This window comes from Alligator mississippiensis, chromosome 2, assembly GCF_030867095.1.
Source record: "Alligator mississippiensis isolate rAllMis1 chromosome 2, rAllMis1, whole genome shotgun sequence".
NCBI lineage: Eukaryota > Metazoa > Chordata > Crocodylia > Alligatoridae > Alligator > Alligator mississippiensis.
The window spans coordinates 127,423,020-127,439,157 of record NC_081825.1 but is presented as its reverse complement, the minus strand read 5'-3'; positions in this window follow the sequence as shown (position 1 = coordinate 127,439,157).

Here is a 16,138-nt window from a genome sequence, read left to right as displayed (position 1 = left end):
AGGGGTGGACGGTGGTGCAGCCATGAGGGGGTCAAATCCTTGTTGTGGCAGTGCAGCCCCAGCCCCTTCCCCACCATCCACCCCAAAACACACGTGCCAAGCAAAATGCCTTCGTGCGCCACACTCTGGCACCTGTTTTGGGGATTGCCTGCCCCTGCTATCCATTATAGATTAAGTTACAAAATATCCACCCCATCAAAAGAAACAAAGGGAAAAAATACAGGGGGCTATAGTGATCTCTGAGGATCCAGTTTCCTAGCTTTTAGCTCCAAAACTGGGCCAGAGGTAGGGCTGGGGTGAAGGCCCGTCACCCACAGAATGTGCCAATTTATTAATTATCCAAAGCACCACTATCCTTCTGTACAGGTATCATCCATATGTTGCTCCAGGTAATGTTTTCCCAGAGAAAACCACTGCACACTATCTGTCATTCTTCACACACTGGGCATTTGTTCAGATGCTGATGCCAGAGACAGAGGCAACTCTGACAGCAGCCCGTGTCCAGTACTGTTGCAGCACTGTGTACCCACATAAACACTGATGACAATTTTAGGAGTAGGAGAGATGGCAGAAAGGGAGGAGGAGGAGTTTCAGGGTTGTAACAGAATTTAGTAATACAGAATAACTCATCCTCAACAATGCTAAGGCAATCTTAAAGGCATACAATACCTCCAGCCAGAGGACCCTCACATGAGCTACTCTGCCACTGTTTTTTGCATAGCACAGGGTTTTTTTCTGAATGCTACTGACAGAAGGACTCATCCTTCATAGGAAAACACCTCCCCCAGTAGTTCTCTGACTACAGCTTCTCATTTCATTTGCTTTCTTTAGGTCACATCTAGACTAAAGACTTACTAGCTAGACACAGAAGTTACACATAAACTGATTTAAGTCATCAGAAGCTGGTTTAAACCAGCAATAGAACACAAGTTCTGTGTGCATAAGCCACTTTCAAAATGGCCAAAACCAGTTTAAGATAAACCTGGTTGGATGTAGGATTAAACTTGACTGATTTAAGTCAAACCAGTTTATGGAACTTCTGTCCCAGACCCCTTCATGATTCAAGTTAACTTACAATCCCCCAGCCCCCACCAGGATGTTTTGCAGCCCTGGGTTATGCTGTCTGTTCCAGTGGAGCAGGGATTGCCTTGCCTCTCTGCTCCTTAGCCTGCTTCCTGAATGCATCTGTTAGCCCATAAGGATGGAGGGAGGGGGGCAGGGAACAGACCCCCAAACCATTGGCGATATGTAGGGTGTGCAAGTGCACTCCCTGAGCGTAGTGTTGCACCCCCTACGAAAAGGTGCCGTTGACAATGTCAGTGGTGCCTATGGGCAGTTGCCACTCACCACCCCTCACCCCACCGCTGACACCACTGGCAGATCTGAAAGCAGTCAGCGATCACTGCTGGTCGATGCTGATGCTGTCGACAGTGGTCGGTGCTCGCCACCCCCATGGCTGACAGCACTGGTGGCATCTGCGAGAGCTCTGCACCTACTGCTGCTGCGCTCCCACCACCACCACCAGTGCCGCCATGCCCCCCCACCCACTGGGGGTGTGTGTCATTCATGCCCCAGGCCCCCCTAGCCAGGGTCTACACAACACATGGAGGGAGGGGAAGCTTCTATGGTGGGGGCCTTTCAAACCTTGGCAGCCCTCCCTCCTCCCCAGCTGCTGATTGCTTCTGCCACTATCACAGGAAGGAGGGAGAAGAAGTCCTTCCAGCTGGGTGCCTGCCTGTGCAGTCCACCATGGGGGCACCAGGAAGCCCCCACCTTGTGGGGTGTCTCCCCACCCCAGCCCAGGGTAGCCCCAGGGTGCTGAGGGAAATTCTTTCTCTCCTGAGCCCCAGAGCTGCTTACCTTAGTCGCTGCAAATCCCAGGCAGCCTCAGGGAGTGGAGGGAATTTCTCCTGCTCCTCTGCAGCCAGTTTTCCCTCAGCTGCTGAGTCTGAGGCAAAGCTAATTTTGGGGGGGAAGCGGAAAAATTTCCCTCTGCTCCCTGAGGCTGCCCCAGGCTATCCCTGAGACTGGAAGAAACTGAGATAAGCAGCTCTGGAGTTCAGGAGGGGAAGGATTCCCCAGGCTGGAAGACCCTGGGCTGGGCTGGGGGGAAACCCCCAAGGTGGGGGCTCCCTGCTGCTCTCGTGCTGAGCTGCACAAGCTGGCACCCAGCCGGGAGGACTTCTTCTTCTCCCTTGGCTGAAGCAGTCAGCAGCTGGGAAGGGGGAGGGAAGGAATTCCCTTTAGCTCCCCAGGGCTGCCTGGGCTGGGGAACCTACACTGGGGGAAAACTCCTTAAAGCGAGGCTCCCCCAAGGTGGGCCAGCACCCATATGGAGAGATCCACAACCCCCTGTGCAGGGACAGCAGGGGGTTAGGAGCATGTACTGGGGAGACAACCAGGGACATTTGGCTGGGCTGGCAATAGCCAGCAGGCTGGGAGATGTGCTGTAGTGTCCCCTGCCCACTAGACAGGGTCAGTGCAGTCCTCCCCTGTCTTTCCCAATTGAAAACTGAACATCAGTTCAGTTGGTTATTGGTTCAACCTACATGGCTTAGAGGAAGCTGCCTAGATTGAGTCAATTCTGCCTTACCGTTTTTGACTGTCTGTACTTAGCCACCATGCCCTCAAACATATCATGCTGCTTCATGCACTGTAGCTTCTTACTGTAGCCATGTCCTTGCTGCATGGGAGTTGGGCTAAGTGGCTTTATTACTTAGCAGAATTAAACTAGCAGTTGGGGAAATGGCATTCAAGGAGCAGAACCAGGTATAGTAAGTTTGCAGTCTGGACTTGTCTGGCATTAAAGGTGTCCATTATGACTCCTTTAATTTCCAGTTGAAAACCAAGTGTTTCTAAGAGTGCATCTACACATGGCCATACAGTGCCGTTGTTGTTGCACTGTAATTTAGTACTTCATTTTGCACGTACTAAAAGACAGCACAGTAACAGCCTATCCTGCACCATGCCAGTGGCGCACAGTTATTTTTGGCAGCTACATCGCTGTAGCAATGTGCTATAGTGAGGGAGCGCATTGCTATGACAACATGGTGGCAGCATTAAAGTTTTTGCTCATGGATGCTACAGCACTATAACGTGTTGCTACAGCACCTTAGCATCTTGTGTAGACATGCCCAGAATTATTTAAATGAAATGTTTCAATTTATCATCTGTTGGGAAGAACAGATTTTTGGTTTTGATTCTGGGGTTTTTTAGCAGATTTTTTTTTGCCAATTAAGCAACCAAACTGAAGTACACAAAGCCTAGGCAGAGGCAAACAAAACAAAACTGTTCTGACACCACAAGAGAGAAGGGTGAGCTCCCCCTGCAGACTGTGGGCAGGAAGCATACAGTTGGTCTATGTTGTTGTTGCAGTTCTCAGAGGGAGGGACAGACATTCAGAGAGCTGGAGCCGGAACTGATTCAAGCTTTGCAGGTTAGCCTAACCTGGCTAGGCTGAACTGGTTCGTAACAGGACAAGCATGCTTTCTGCATTGAGGCAATGCGGGCACATGCCTGCAGTTGCTCAGGCCAGGCACCGGGGCTGCTAGAGCAGGCCCTCCGCTGCAGGGAAGCTGTGGGGGTGGGACATGGCCAACCCAGACTAAACTGGCCAGAGAGGAGTTTAATTCCCGCTTCCCTGTGCCACCAGCAGGGACCAGAGCCAGGTGTGCCTGGCACTGCACCCTCACTCCCTGCCCAGAATAGACCCCCAGCTGTCTCCTCTACCAGAGGCCAGAGTGGGGAGGAATAACCCCATCCCTGCCTAGCCATGCCTTCTCCTTGAAGCTGCAGTAGGAGGCAGCAGGGCCCTTACTGGGGTCAGCAGCCCCTGTCATACTGTAGGGGAGCACGAGCCCCTTCCAGGTCAGGCACTGCACTGTGAGGCCGGCAGAGCTTTATTTTTATTTTTATTTTTATTTTCCTCCTCCCTGCGGCCTCTGGTGGAGGGGACAGCCAGGGATGTATTCTGGGCAGGCAGTGATGGGGGAGTTTCAGGCAGATCCAGCTCCAGTCCCTGCTGGTGGCACAGGGAGGGGGAATTAAAACCTTCTCTGGCCAGACCTTTAACCCTGCCTGCCCTTGCTTGGGCAGGGGAGCAGAGGGGCAGTGCTAACTTGGCTGGGCAGCAGCAGAGAGCCCCTCCCAGCCCAGAGAGCATGCTGGGATGCTGGGGGTCTCTGATTTTTCTCAAACCAGCAAAGGGTCTGGAACAGACAATGCATAAACCGGTTTGAGCCAAATTAGTTAAGTCTGATACTACATTCAACCAGGTTTATCTCAAACTGGTTTCAGCCATTTTCAAACTGGTTTATGTGCTCTGAACATCTGTTATGTTACAGGTTTAAACCAGTTTCTGATCACTTAAACTGGTTTATGTGTAATGTCTGTCCCTGGCCTGAGAGCACACGGTTGAACTGGAAGTCCGCTGGCTTCCCAGTACCAGCTGTCAGACCTACTATAGACAGAAGGCTGAAGATCAAACATAGGGGAAAAGTCTGGAGCACCCCACTCACAAACTTCTGGTTCTGGGACAAGACAACAGCCTCAGGCAGCCAAGGTGTACTCAGCCCACTTGGTTTGCCAAGTAAAAGCTGGGCTCAAAGCTGAGATCGGAGCCCAAAGATGTTTTATCCTAGTGCCTACCCTCAGACAGCACAGACAGCTGTCTAACTTAGGGAGGTGCAAATATTGAGGGATTGAGATGGGAGGGAGCAGATTTTAAACACCTTACAAAAGCACATTATAAAAATGAAACATATCACAGGCCAACAGCATGTCATTAATACTGAAACACAGCAGGGGGACAGGCCAGTTAAGGCAAAGATCAGATTTTGAGAGAAGAGAGACAGGTACAAAGCCAAACAGCATGTACCACCTGGCACCAGAATGATTTAGCTAGACAGCGGAAGTGACCAGAAGAGAATAGGATAGAAGAAGCAACGCACTCCACCCCAGGACTGAAAAAAAGCCATGCACTTCTGCAGACTGTGCATTTATCCAAACATAACATAACAATGCTTTTTAAATCCACAGTACTACCGGTGCAACTCAGTTAATTTTCAACATTCTTAACAGTAGTTGCTTGTTCATTTCTGGTGCCAGTTATTATTGTGGTTAAATGGAGAACAATTACTTTACCAATCAGAGAGGGGGGCCAAAAATATGCTGTGCATTTAAGCTGTTCATGCACTTCAACAATATACAAGTAGCTGCTGTTTGTTATACTGTAAGTAGTAAGCAAAAAAATTGGGATCTATGTTGTTATTCAGACAAGCAAGTGATGTAATTTTTCAATAAGAATAAGTGGAGTTGATCACAGTGTGTCGCTTTTGCATTCAGAAAGAAAAATAACATCCCTCATAGCACAAAACAAACAATTTCATATGTCCAAAGCATGGGCTTTGCCACATAGAAGACTTAACCAACTTTAAGAGTGTTATGGGTTTCAGGGTAAGGCTAGAATATTCAACAGGATAGGGGATATGAAAAATATTCAAGTTACAGAAATTTGGCTGCATAGTTGCTCTAGTATATTAAGCACCTGCCTATGATACTCAAATATTCCATAAGCTTTGTTTAGTTAAAAATAAACTCACTTATTTTTTGTTGACAGAGTCTCAGAAGCTGTTAAGATTTCTTTGTAAAGTTATAAAAGACTAAAGCGTATTTGGAAAGGATTCTAAGCATAAGGAGCAGCACGGAGGAAGGGGTAGAGTAGTTATGGAAGAAGGAGACAAAATTTCAGATGATTATATTACCAGATTTGGTGTATAACAAATTCTCACTTAGGGTCAGTGTGTTATTGCAAATACATATATTGAATATTCATCATCCACTAGAAGTAAAACAAATATCACCCAAAACTGATAAAAATAGATAAGCTACTTCTCACCCCGCAGTTCGAATTCTAGTATGTATTTTATTTTGAGCTCCTTAAAACAAATGCAAAGAATGAGATCAGTCAGTATGACAGGGGCAAGTCTCCCAGGATTTGGAACAGCTTTGGGAGCCAGAATGGATCTTTGGCTAACATCCAAAAATGGAAACAAGCAGGGTAATACAAGTGCACCACAGAAATACAAATAAGCTTTGTTAACTTCTTATCGGACTGTAGTCTTTGAATAGGAAATAGTCCACATCTGAATAAACTGTCTCCTATTTGTTTTTTTCATAGTGTATTAAGAGCAGCCTCTAGTGACAAGTAGAGGTCATTACCAGTTAATGTCCTAACAGGCAATTCTACTTCAACCCAATGGCAGAGCCAGCATTATTAGTTAATTGTTTTCTTTACGTATTTAAAATACATCTAGGGTAAAAACGAAATGCAATTGTAGAGCTTTTATGAATAGCATACATCATCTAGAGTGCTTCAAAACAAAATTGTATGCACATTCAACCTAGGGTTGTGACACAAGTCACGTAGGCCCCAGTGTCTAAAGATGTTTAGGGTTGCAAGTCACTTCTGAAAACAGAGTACAACCATCTAGGTCATTTCAGCCATGCAAGACTGAGCACAGTAATATGTGAATAACCTAAAAATATCTATACCTGTGTTACTAAAAACTGTAAGAATCAGATCCACTTAAAAAGGGCCTGAATTTCAGAAAGTGTTGAGCACCTTCAAGGTGTTGAAAGTTGAGCATCCATAACTGGAAGCAGCTAGTCACTGTGCACTTTTGAAAATGTAGGTCCAGAGATTTAAAACTTTACATCAAACAAATTTTGGAAGTATAACTACGTGATTTTTATCTCAAGAGATGGTCCACAAGCAAAAAATTAAGTTGTTAGCAAAACCACCTGTGGGAGAAAGAGTTATCCAGATGATTTGCAGCAGATACAAGGTTGTAACTAGCAAGAAGTTAAAAAGCTGAACAGCAGAGGTCAAGGTGCATTGAGAAACAGGCACCACATGTCAAAGTGATAAATATTATAAAAGTATGTCCTATGAAGCTCTTTATGAATCTGAGACTAGAAGAGGTAATACACTTTGAAATAATTAGTTTCGTACAAACATATTTCCTATATATGTGTGTACACAAATACACACACACACACACACACACGTATTTTTTTTTTTGTGTTGGTAGCTTTTAAGATCACTTCTCTCTGAGAAGAATTTAGGAGATACTTACTAGAGGAAACTGTTGCAGGCATCTTCCAAATCTCCATATTTCTTGGACAAGAACAATTCATCTCAATGCTAATCATACCCCCCAAACTAACACACAAGCATACTTTTGACTAAAGGGACGGCTGATGCATAGGTAGAAGTATAGAGAGGATCAAAACAGGCATTTGCAGGTCTCCCTTGGACTCTAGTGTTGGAAAGGCAATTTTACAATTTGGTTATAAATGGAGTTTTGTGAGTCCAAGACACACTAGCAGATTTGTGACCTGCTGTCATCCATAGATCCAAATGTTATTAAGGGAGAAAGCAACCGTTTGTGATGTCAGTCTTAGCTAAGGTAGGGTAAGGTTGACATATAGTTTCATAGTAGCTAGGGTCAGGAGGGACCTGAACAGATCATCTAGCCTGACCCCCTGCCACAGGCAGGAATGAATGCTGGGTTCACAAGACCCCAGACAGGTGATCATCCAACCTCCTCTTGAGTCTGCCCAAGGTAGGGGTGAGGACCACTTCCCAGGGAAGTTGGTTCCAGATTTTGGCCACCCTAACTGAAAAAATTGCCTTCAGATCTCCAACCTAAACCTATTCTCCATCAGCTTATTACCATTGTTCCTTGTCACCCCAGGTGGTGCTGGGGAGAAAAGGGCTCTACCTATTTGCTGTTGATCTCCCCTGATGAGTTTGTAGGCAGCCACCGGGTCCCCCCTCAGCCTCCTCTTGCCAAGGCTGAACTGGTTCAGGTCCCTCAGTCTCTCCTCATAGGGCCTGTCTGCTGCCCTCTCACCAAGCGGGTGGCCCTCCTCTGAACCCTCTCCAGGCCTGGGGTACCCCACTGCTCACATCTCGCCAGGTTGAGTACAACCCATCCACCACTACTCCCTGGGTGTGCCCCATCAGCCACTTTTTTACCCATCCAACTGTGTAGGCATCAATGCCACAGTCGCTTAATTTATTGATGAGTATGGGATGAGAGACAGTGTCAAAGGCCTTCTAAAAGTCTAGAAAGACTACGTCCACGGTGACACCATCGTCCAAGGATTTAGTTACTATAGTATGACTGTCAACTCCAACTATTCCTATTGCATGTCACGTACAAACACCAGCACAAGAACAAAATTCATTCAGCACTGTTATATCACATAGGTATTTGAAAATGTGTTGAGAGATAGTTACAATAGTGCTCATTAACCTTATACACTGCCCAGATGAAACATACTGTGGTGGTTTGATTTTCAGTGCTTTGCATGTTGTCCATACCAAAGCAATTTCATCATTTGTTACCCCATAATTAGATGCTGGGCAGCAACAGAGAGGGAGACATTTCCAGAGATATGTAGTCTACTTTCCTCACTATGGCTTGATTAGCTGCACTTGTCATTCAAGCTACAGAAGAAGAGACAGATTTATCTGGCTAGAAACATATACCTTACCTTTCACCTTCATGGAGTTTCATCTCTTTTTCTTGCTTTTCAATCTTTTCTGGGTTGCCTTGTCCTGATACTCTCCCTAGTTCTTTCAGACATTTTTATTCCTGCCCCTCCTCATGCCCAGGTCCCCTTTCCCTAGTCCTCTCTTCTCCAGAGTAGACTCAGAGGCATAACAAGACAGCTTTGCAATGTGGGCAGTGATGACTCTTGACTGACAGCTGTTATTTTTTGTGCCTTTTGTCTGCTAATAGTTACACTATTGAAAACACCGTTTCCCTTACCCACCCTGATGAGCCAGGTCATTTCTGAAAACATAGTTTATTCAGTGACTTAGGTCATTACAATAAAAGGCTTGGAACAAAGTTAAACCTGGAAGGAATGTAGGTCCATAAATCTAAATTTGCAATTCTGCTGCCCAACCCAGAAGGTGCCTCAAATCCATAAGCACCCCTGGTTTAGACTTTAAATTTCCCCAGGGGTGTACCTATGCGCTTGGCTGGGCTGAGCAGCCTGCTGCCTAGGACTCATGCCTAATTCCAGTGAGGATCCATAAACTAGATGCTCCTCTGTCTACATCCCTAGTGGCTCAATCCAGCAAGCAGTCTCAGAATACACCTCAATGGGATTGGGGCTCTTGCAAAATGCAGTAGAGCAGTGGGTTTCAACTTTTTTTCACTTGCAAACCACTAAAAAGTTTTAAATGGAGGTGTGAACCCCTTTGGAAATGTCAAACAGAGGAGTGGACCTCTTTGAATTTTAAGAGTAAGCATTCACATACTTTTGATTGATCATAGTCATCTTTTGCAGACCCCTTAGACATAGTCTGTGGACTCCCAGGGGTCTGCAGACCACAGGTTGAAAACCACTGCAGTAGAGCACTTGCCTCAAAAGTAGGAAACTCAGGTTCAGTTCCCTCTTCTGCTGTCTTACCACCCAAGTCATCACTCCAATCACCAAGCTACAGGATAGTCCAGGTAGGGTCACTTTCCACCTCTTTTTTCAAAGCTGTACCACCCTTCAGGAAAGAATTGAAGAACTGTAGGTCCAAAGAGAAATCACAACTTTGTGCTGACTAGTTAGGGCATGTTCATGGTGAAGGGAAAGCTGGATTCCACTCTCTACTTTCAGGACTGTTTACATTATTTAGTCAATGATGTAGAACCTGGGACCAGCAATCAGGACTCTATAGGGCCCTTTCCTGGGAGGTAGAAAATGTATGGTTGATTCCAGCCCAGTTTGAAGAGTGTAGGGTCTCCCATTTCCTGTATGAGTGTTCTAGCAAGGGGATTATTATATAGAAGCAGCTTGCATTTTAAAAATAATAGAGCATAAGCAACTACCTTCAACAGATTATTTAGAACCATGAGTCCTAAATAGATAGTGGTGCCACCCTGCAGACCTGAGTAAAGTATCAGAGTGGGATTTAAGACTTACCCAGCTGCATCTACATGAGTTGCTGACTGTGCAGCTGTTACCTTGCAGTCGTTTAGTACTTGCATACACAAGTACTAAATGACTGTGCAGTAGCCAGAGTTACTGCGCAGTAGCATCCCTGAATGGCTTTGTGGTGACACTGGATCCCTGTGGTGTAGCTTCTGGATCCCACTCTGGGGGCCAGCACCTAAAAGTTTGGTGTTGTAATACTTAAGTCTTTTATTGAATCTGGTCCTTAGACCTTGAAAAGGAGCAAAGGAGCACGGAAATACCTTGTCAGCATTGTTAGCTTGAGCTATAACTGAAAGGCTGTCCCTAATTCAACTCCCATCCCTACACAGAAGTCTCTGCCATGAGATAAGTGGCGGGTTAAGCTTGAGCTAGCTAGCTTGTCAAGAGCTGAATCTTGAGTGCTACTGAGGCTTGAGCTAGAAATGTACTGAGGGGGCAGCAGCTCCTGTTACAACTACTCATCAACTGTTAATCCAGTCACTCTGCTAATCCATTCACTCCGTGCTACTAATCAAATCCCTCTGTGCAGCTCAAATATTGCACCATAATGTTGTTGCTCCCATTCCCTCAAGTGCACTAAGTTGAACTAACTGCTATAGTAAAGACAAGACCCAGAAGTGATGTCTATGTTCAATGCTGACTAACTAGGGAAGAACATCAAGGAGGAAAAAACTTTCCAATCCCAGATTCCGCTGGGGAGAAAATATGTAAGGATCTGCTTGTACTGCTGTTGGCAAAACTCTTAATTTAAACAGGAAGGAGAGCCTGCAGAACCCAAAGTTACACAGCAATGGAGATGGAGCAGAAGGTGTTACAACTGTTAATGAGACAGCAGCTATTGACCTTCTTCCCCACTGGAGAAGTCCTGGAGTTTACAACATAGGGTTTTTGAAGTTACCATCTGTGAATCTTTCAGTAGAGGACACCAATGCACAGGGCCAGATCAAGAGGGGATGCAGTAGTGTGGCCTCACCCCCTTTTGATTCCTGCTGCTGGTGTAGTGAGGAAGATCCCGACTTCTCATTGGAGAGGTGAGGGGGGTTGACTCCCCCAGGTTCTCTCCAACTCAGTGCTAGCTGTTGAGAGATACTGAAGAGCGGGTAGGAATGCATTATTATGCGGATCATCCGAGAGCCACAGTACCAGCATTGCCTGACACAGCATGAGCTCCCAGTCCCTATCCTCCAGCTGCTGCTGTTGTGACGCAGGCTCCTGCTGGGAGATGCTAGCATATCTGGAGGGGTAGATGAGCATGAGCTCTGGGAGACAATTTTGAAGAGCCACCAGACTACGGGGCTCTGGGGTGCCTGCACAAGGGGAGGGGTTCTGCAAGCAGGGTGCTGTCTGACTCCTTGGTGTTACCTATCAGGCCAGGAGCTCCAGTCATTACCCAGTGGTCTGAAGGGCAGCATGCTGCACCCCCTTTAGGAAATCTGGGATCAACCCATGCCCATGCAGATGCCTCTTGGTAGACAGCCTCTTATGCTTGCATGGATATTTGGGGAAGGGGATTATGTACCATTCACAACTGACCACATTCACAGTCCTACAGTGCTAATCAGTAATTGCTAACTCAGGAATTGGCAGAGAGATGGTCTGGCACTCCAGCCCAGGCATTCAGGAGCTACTCCTGATTGTTTCCAGGATAGGGCTGTTGAATCAAAAGGGAAACAAACTACTAAAATTATATTAGACATTAGTCTCCTCATTAAATCTAAAAGGCACTTTCATGCCACTGTGGTAGTTATGGTATAAGATCCTGAACAGAACAAATTGTTATGTGTTCTGTTTCTTTTAAAGCCTTACTTAGGTATTGTTTGAAGTAAGTTATTCTAATTTTAATTTTAAAAAATATTAAGTGCAAGAAAAGGGACATGAAACTTCTACCATATATTTAGGGAAACTTGACAGGATTCTAACTCAAATGAGAAAAGTAAAAAATATTCTTTAAGGTAAAAGAAACAAAGTGGATAGTAATAAGTGCTGTTTGTCTCTGGCTGCAAAATCTTTAGCACTCTATTAATTAGCATGGTCCTTCAAAGTCTCCTACTTAATTGGCATGTAGTTTGAGGGGAGGTTTTAGTGCCATTTCAAATACTCTCTAATTATTGAAATGGGCGCAGGAGGGATAAACTTTTGTAAATATTATTATTTTAAAATGGAAAAGGTTGTTTGATGCCGTTTTTGCTCAGGCAAAACTCCTGTTAAGGTCACTGGGGGCTTTCCCTGGATAAGGAGTTTATGATCAAATTCAAAATGAGCAAAATATTTACGCATATCATGGAAAAAAACAGAAGTCCAGCATTTTTAGTCCTTTTTGCCAGACATCAGTACATCTGTAGTCTCACTAGAGGGAGCAATTCATTTTGAAATATGAGTCAATGTTAGCTCAACACTTAGCTAGGCCAGTGAGGGGTCAAAAATCAGAACTTTGTGATGCAAGCTTGTATTTTAATGGGGAAAAATAACCACTGCATGGGGAAATGAGAATGCAACATTAATTGCATGAAAACTACTCTGCTTTTGAAATGAGTACTATAAATCAAATAGGAATGCACAAGACATGGGGAGATGATTTTTTTGTGTGCTAAAACTGCTATAAGAAAAGGTTTGTCTTAATTTCTGTCAGAAATTCCTGTTTTTAAGGATTTGCTGTCAGGGGGAGGGGGTGGGAATCACTCTTAATGGAAACTTAACATGAATTTTCATCTCTATTTTTCAAATGTGCACACAAATACTGTCATTTGTTTAGTTGAAGTTCCAAATGGAAACGAAGTCCAAGAAGCATCAAGATGCTTAGAAGCAACACCAGAGCTCAGAGCCTGTCAATATTTCCATTATAAATCTCTATTGAATGTGAGGTGTTTATTACTCAGTTGTAAACATTCATTTGGTACTGCTGCCCCACATACAAGGCCTCAGCTCAAAAAGGGCTGTTTATTTTTCAGTTTTGTAAGTGTCCCTTCAAATCTGTTACAGTTCAAAAGTCATGTGATCATGTTTATTCAGAGCAACGTTTTCAAGGCTGTTTTGTTCTGGCCTTGTGCACTGCTTAGCACAAAAGGGTCCTGGTCCACATCCAAGACTCACAGGTGCTACTGCAATGCATGTACTAATGAACCAAACCAAAACTGCCACCATCTAAGAGTATGAAACTTGCTCTTTTCAAACGGCTGTTCACTTCCTGATCCAAAATCTTTGAAAGCAATAGGACTTGTTCCATTTACTTCAATAGGCTTTAGTTAAAGCCCTAAATTTCCCAGTCCATTTCATACAAGGGAGCCCTTCTGTTTGCAAAGAACCATATTGAGTGTGCAGAGCCCCACCAGTATGGAACAGCCTGTAAGACTGGAGCCTAGGAGAGCATGGATGTTTATAGAACCATTAACATCATAATCTCTCCACATGATCATTTATGATATTACATAAGAGCTAAATCACCATTAACAGGACTCAAAGCAGTGTTGTTTGGCTGGCTTTTGTTGTTGTTTTCTCCATATTCTGAACAGAAAGTAGAAATAATGTTGCTATTGGACTTCTTGATAGGACATCTCCACAGAATAGGGTGATACAAAAATCTCTGCTTCATCTCAGAAGGTTTTACACGGGATCAATGTTGCTCAGCTCTGAGTTGCATTGTTTCAAAGAGCCATAAAACCATGCATACAAGTTATTTAACTGGTGTCTCAGGATTCTGAGTCTTGGTGCTGTTTGTCATGTGACATGGACTGAAAGGGCATGATCTGAAAGGTGAGGTGGAAACAGCAACAGTGCAATAGTTAACCTTGTTGCGGACTGAGGAGAAGGGATCCTATTTTACTATCTGTATTAAAGGAAATATAAATTACGAGCCAATATGAAGTAGTGAACTCAAAGGAATGGAGATTTAAAGCTGCCCCCCTAGTCTGAAAAGGCATTTGCAAAGTGGGATAAAATAATTAGTGTCTCTGTTGCTTTTATTATATACAAAAACAACTTGTTTTCCTTGATATTTGGAATGGGGATTGTCTAGTATTTCATGCAAGAAATTACACTCAGGGTTGTTTTATTCCCCAATGACTCGAGTTCAGTAGAAAATAAATAAGTAGCTCTATTCAGCTCACCCTAACTGATGCTTAATAGAGCAGTGTTTTATGCAGGGTTTAGGTAGTAGTAATAGTCTGGATTTTGGATGTCTTTCCTTCCATCATTTAAATCCAGCCTTGAGAGTCTATCAAATATTGTTTTGTATTGAGCATAATGTAAAGTGAAGGCAAGGTTATGTTAGCACTTAGCTCTTGTACTTACTGTAATTTTAAATTGTAGTAATCCTACTTGTCACACAGATCAGCACCCCTGAGTACTAGATGCAGTAACACAGAACAAAAAGGTGTTCTCTGCTGTAGGGCACTTAGTCCAATTTTATTCCTCATCTCATTAAAATATGTTGCCAGTTTAACAGACCTCTCTGTGCAGCAGACATTTTATGAAGGCTTTTATAACCCTTTATTTTGGTTAAATTAATATCTTAAATATTTTGTCCAGATTGTCTGTTTTTTAAATCATAGGCTATAAAATGGATATATTCCTTTCCTTCATCAAAAGTATACCTTTAAAATAAGGAAGAGAAAAAAAACCCTCATGGATTTACCATATAAAACTACATCTAATTGTCAGAGATAGAAACTGGGCTAATTCAGTTGTCTTACAAAAAAGAAACTACCTTTTGTCCTTCACCTTGTGTGTTAGCAGTTTACAGTTCCCAAGGACAAAAAAGCAGAGAATCATGGAGCACTGCAAACTGGTCTATACCCAGGTTTAGTAGTGGTGGGCATGTCTGCACAAGCATTTAAGCATGTGTAAATTTAATGGGGTTTAGTGGGTTTAGGCAAGCATACACACATGCAGGCATTAAAGCACATTAACACTCTGTGTGTGGACTGATTTGGGGCTAAAGTTAGTCCCAAGTCAATCCACACACACAGCTTTAATGCACTTTAATGCATCTATACATGTGTTAATGCGCTTTAACTATTTGCAGCTAAATTTGATACTTGCATTTGCAGATAGCAAATTTAGGTACAAATATCTTAATTCACCATTTTAATGCACATTAAGGGTGAGCACGTGTAGATGTGCATCCTTAATGCACATTAACTTAGCCTAATGCGCATTAAAGCATCACATGTAGACATGCCCAGTATGTCAGTTAAAGTATGGAAAAATGAACTATTTATGAGGGAAAAGTGGGGTAGAGATTCTTCTGTTTACTTTTACTGGTATAATCATGTCAGTACAATCATAATATAGACACTCTTATACCAATATAGTTTGTTCCAGTATAAACACTCTGGAAAGCAAAAGGGAAGCTTGTACTATTTTAGCTATATTGATTAGTTAAAGCAATGCAACTTTTGTGTAGGGAGAAGGTCTAATTAAATATATTTCCAAGAAAGCAGCAAGACATATTCTGCAGTTATAAACTACTAAGGATAAAGCATAAGACATTATAAAATACTGAGCTTAAGAATTTTGCTTGAGCTCACATTTAAAAGCTAGGCATGATGACTAGATAAATGTTTAAAAATAAGTCTAATACCTAAGCTAACATGCTTGTGTCTTTTATATTATGTTCACTTAAAAGAACTTAAATACAATAAAACTCCATTTATCTTAAACTCCATCTCATTTGACTTTCAGTTGCATTGCCTGCCATGAGCCATTTTCCTACATCTTCCATATGCACCTGGACATTTTTAAGATTTGGAAACATTTGGAAACAAATAGGGTTATGCTTTATTAGTCATAATTCTTTTCTCATAGATCAAGAAGCAATCTAGTTCTCTTCCTTCAATCCACCAAAAAAGACCATTGCTGTATTAGAATCATAGAATCATAGAAAATTAGGGTTAGAAGGAACCTCAGGAGGTCATCTAGTCCAACCCCCTGGTCAAAGCAGAACCATCCCCAACTAGATCATCCCAGACAAAATCTTTGTCTAGCTGGGTTTTGAAAACCTCCAAGGATGGAGCTTCCACCACCTTTCTGGGTAACCTGTTTCAGTGTTTTACTACTCTCCTAGTGAGAAAATTCTTCCTAATATCTAACCTAAACTTCCCTTGCTGCAATTTGAGACCATTGCTCCTTGTTCTGT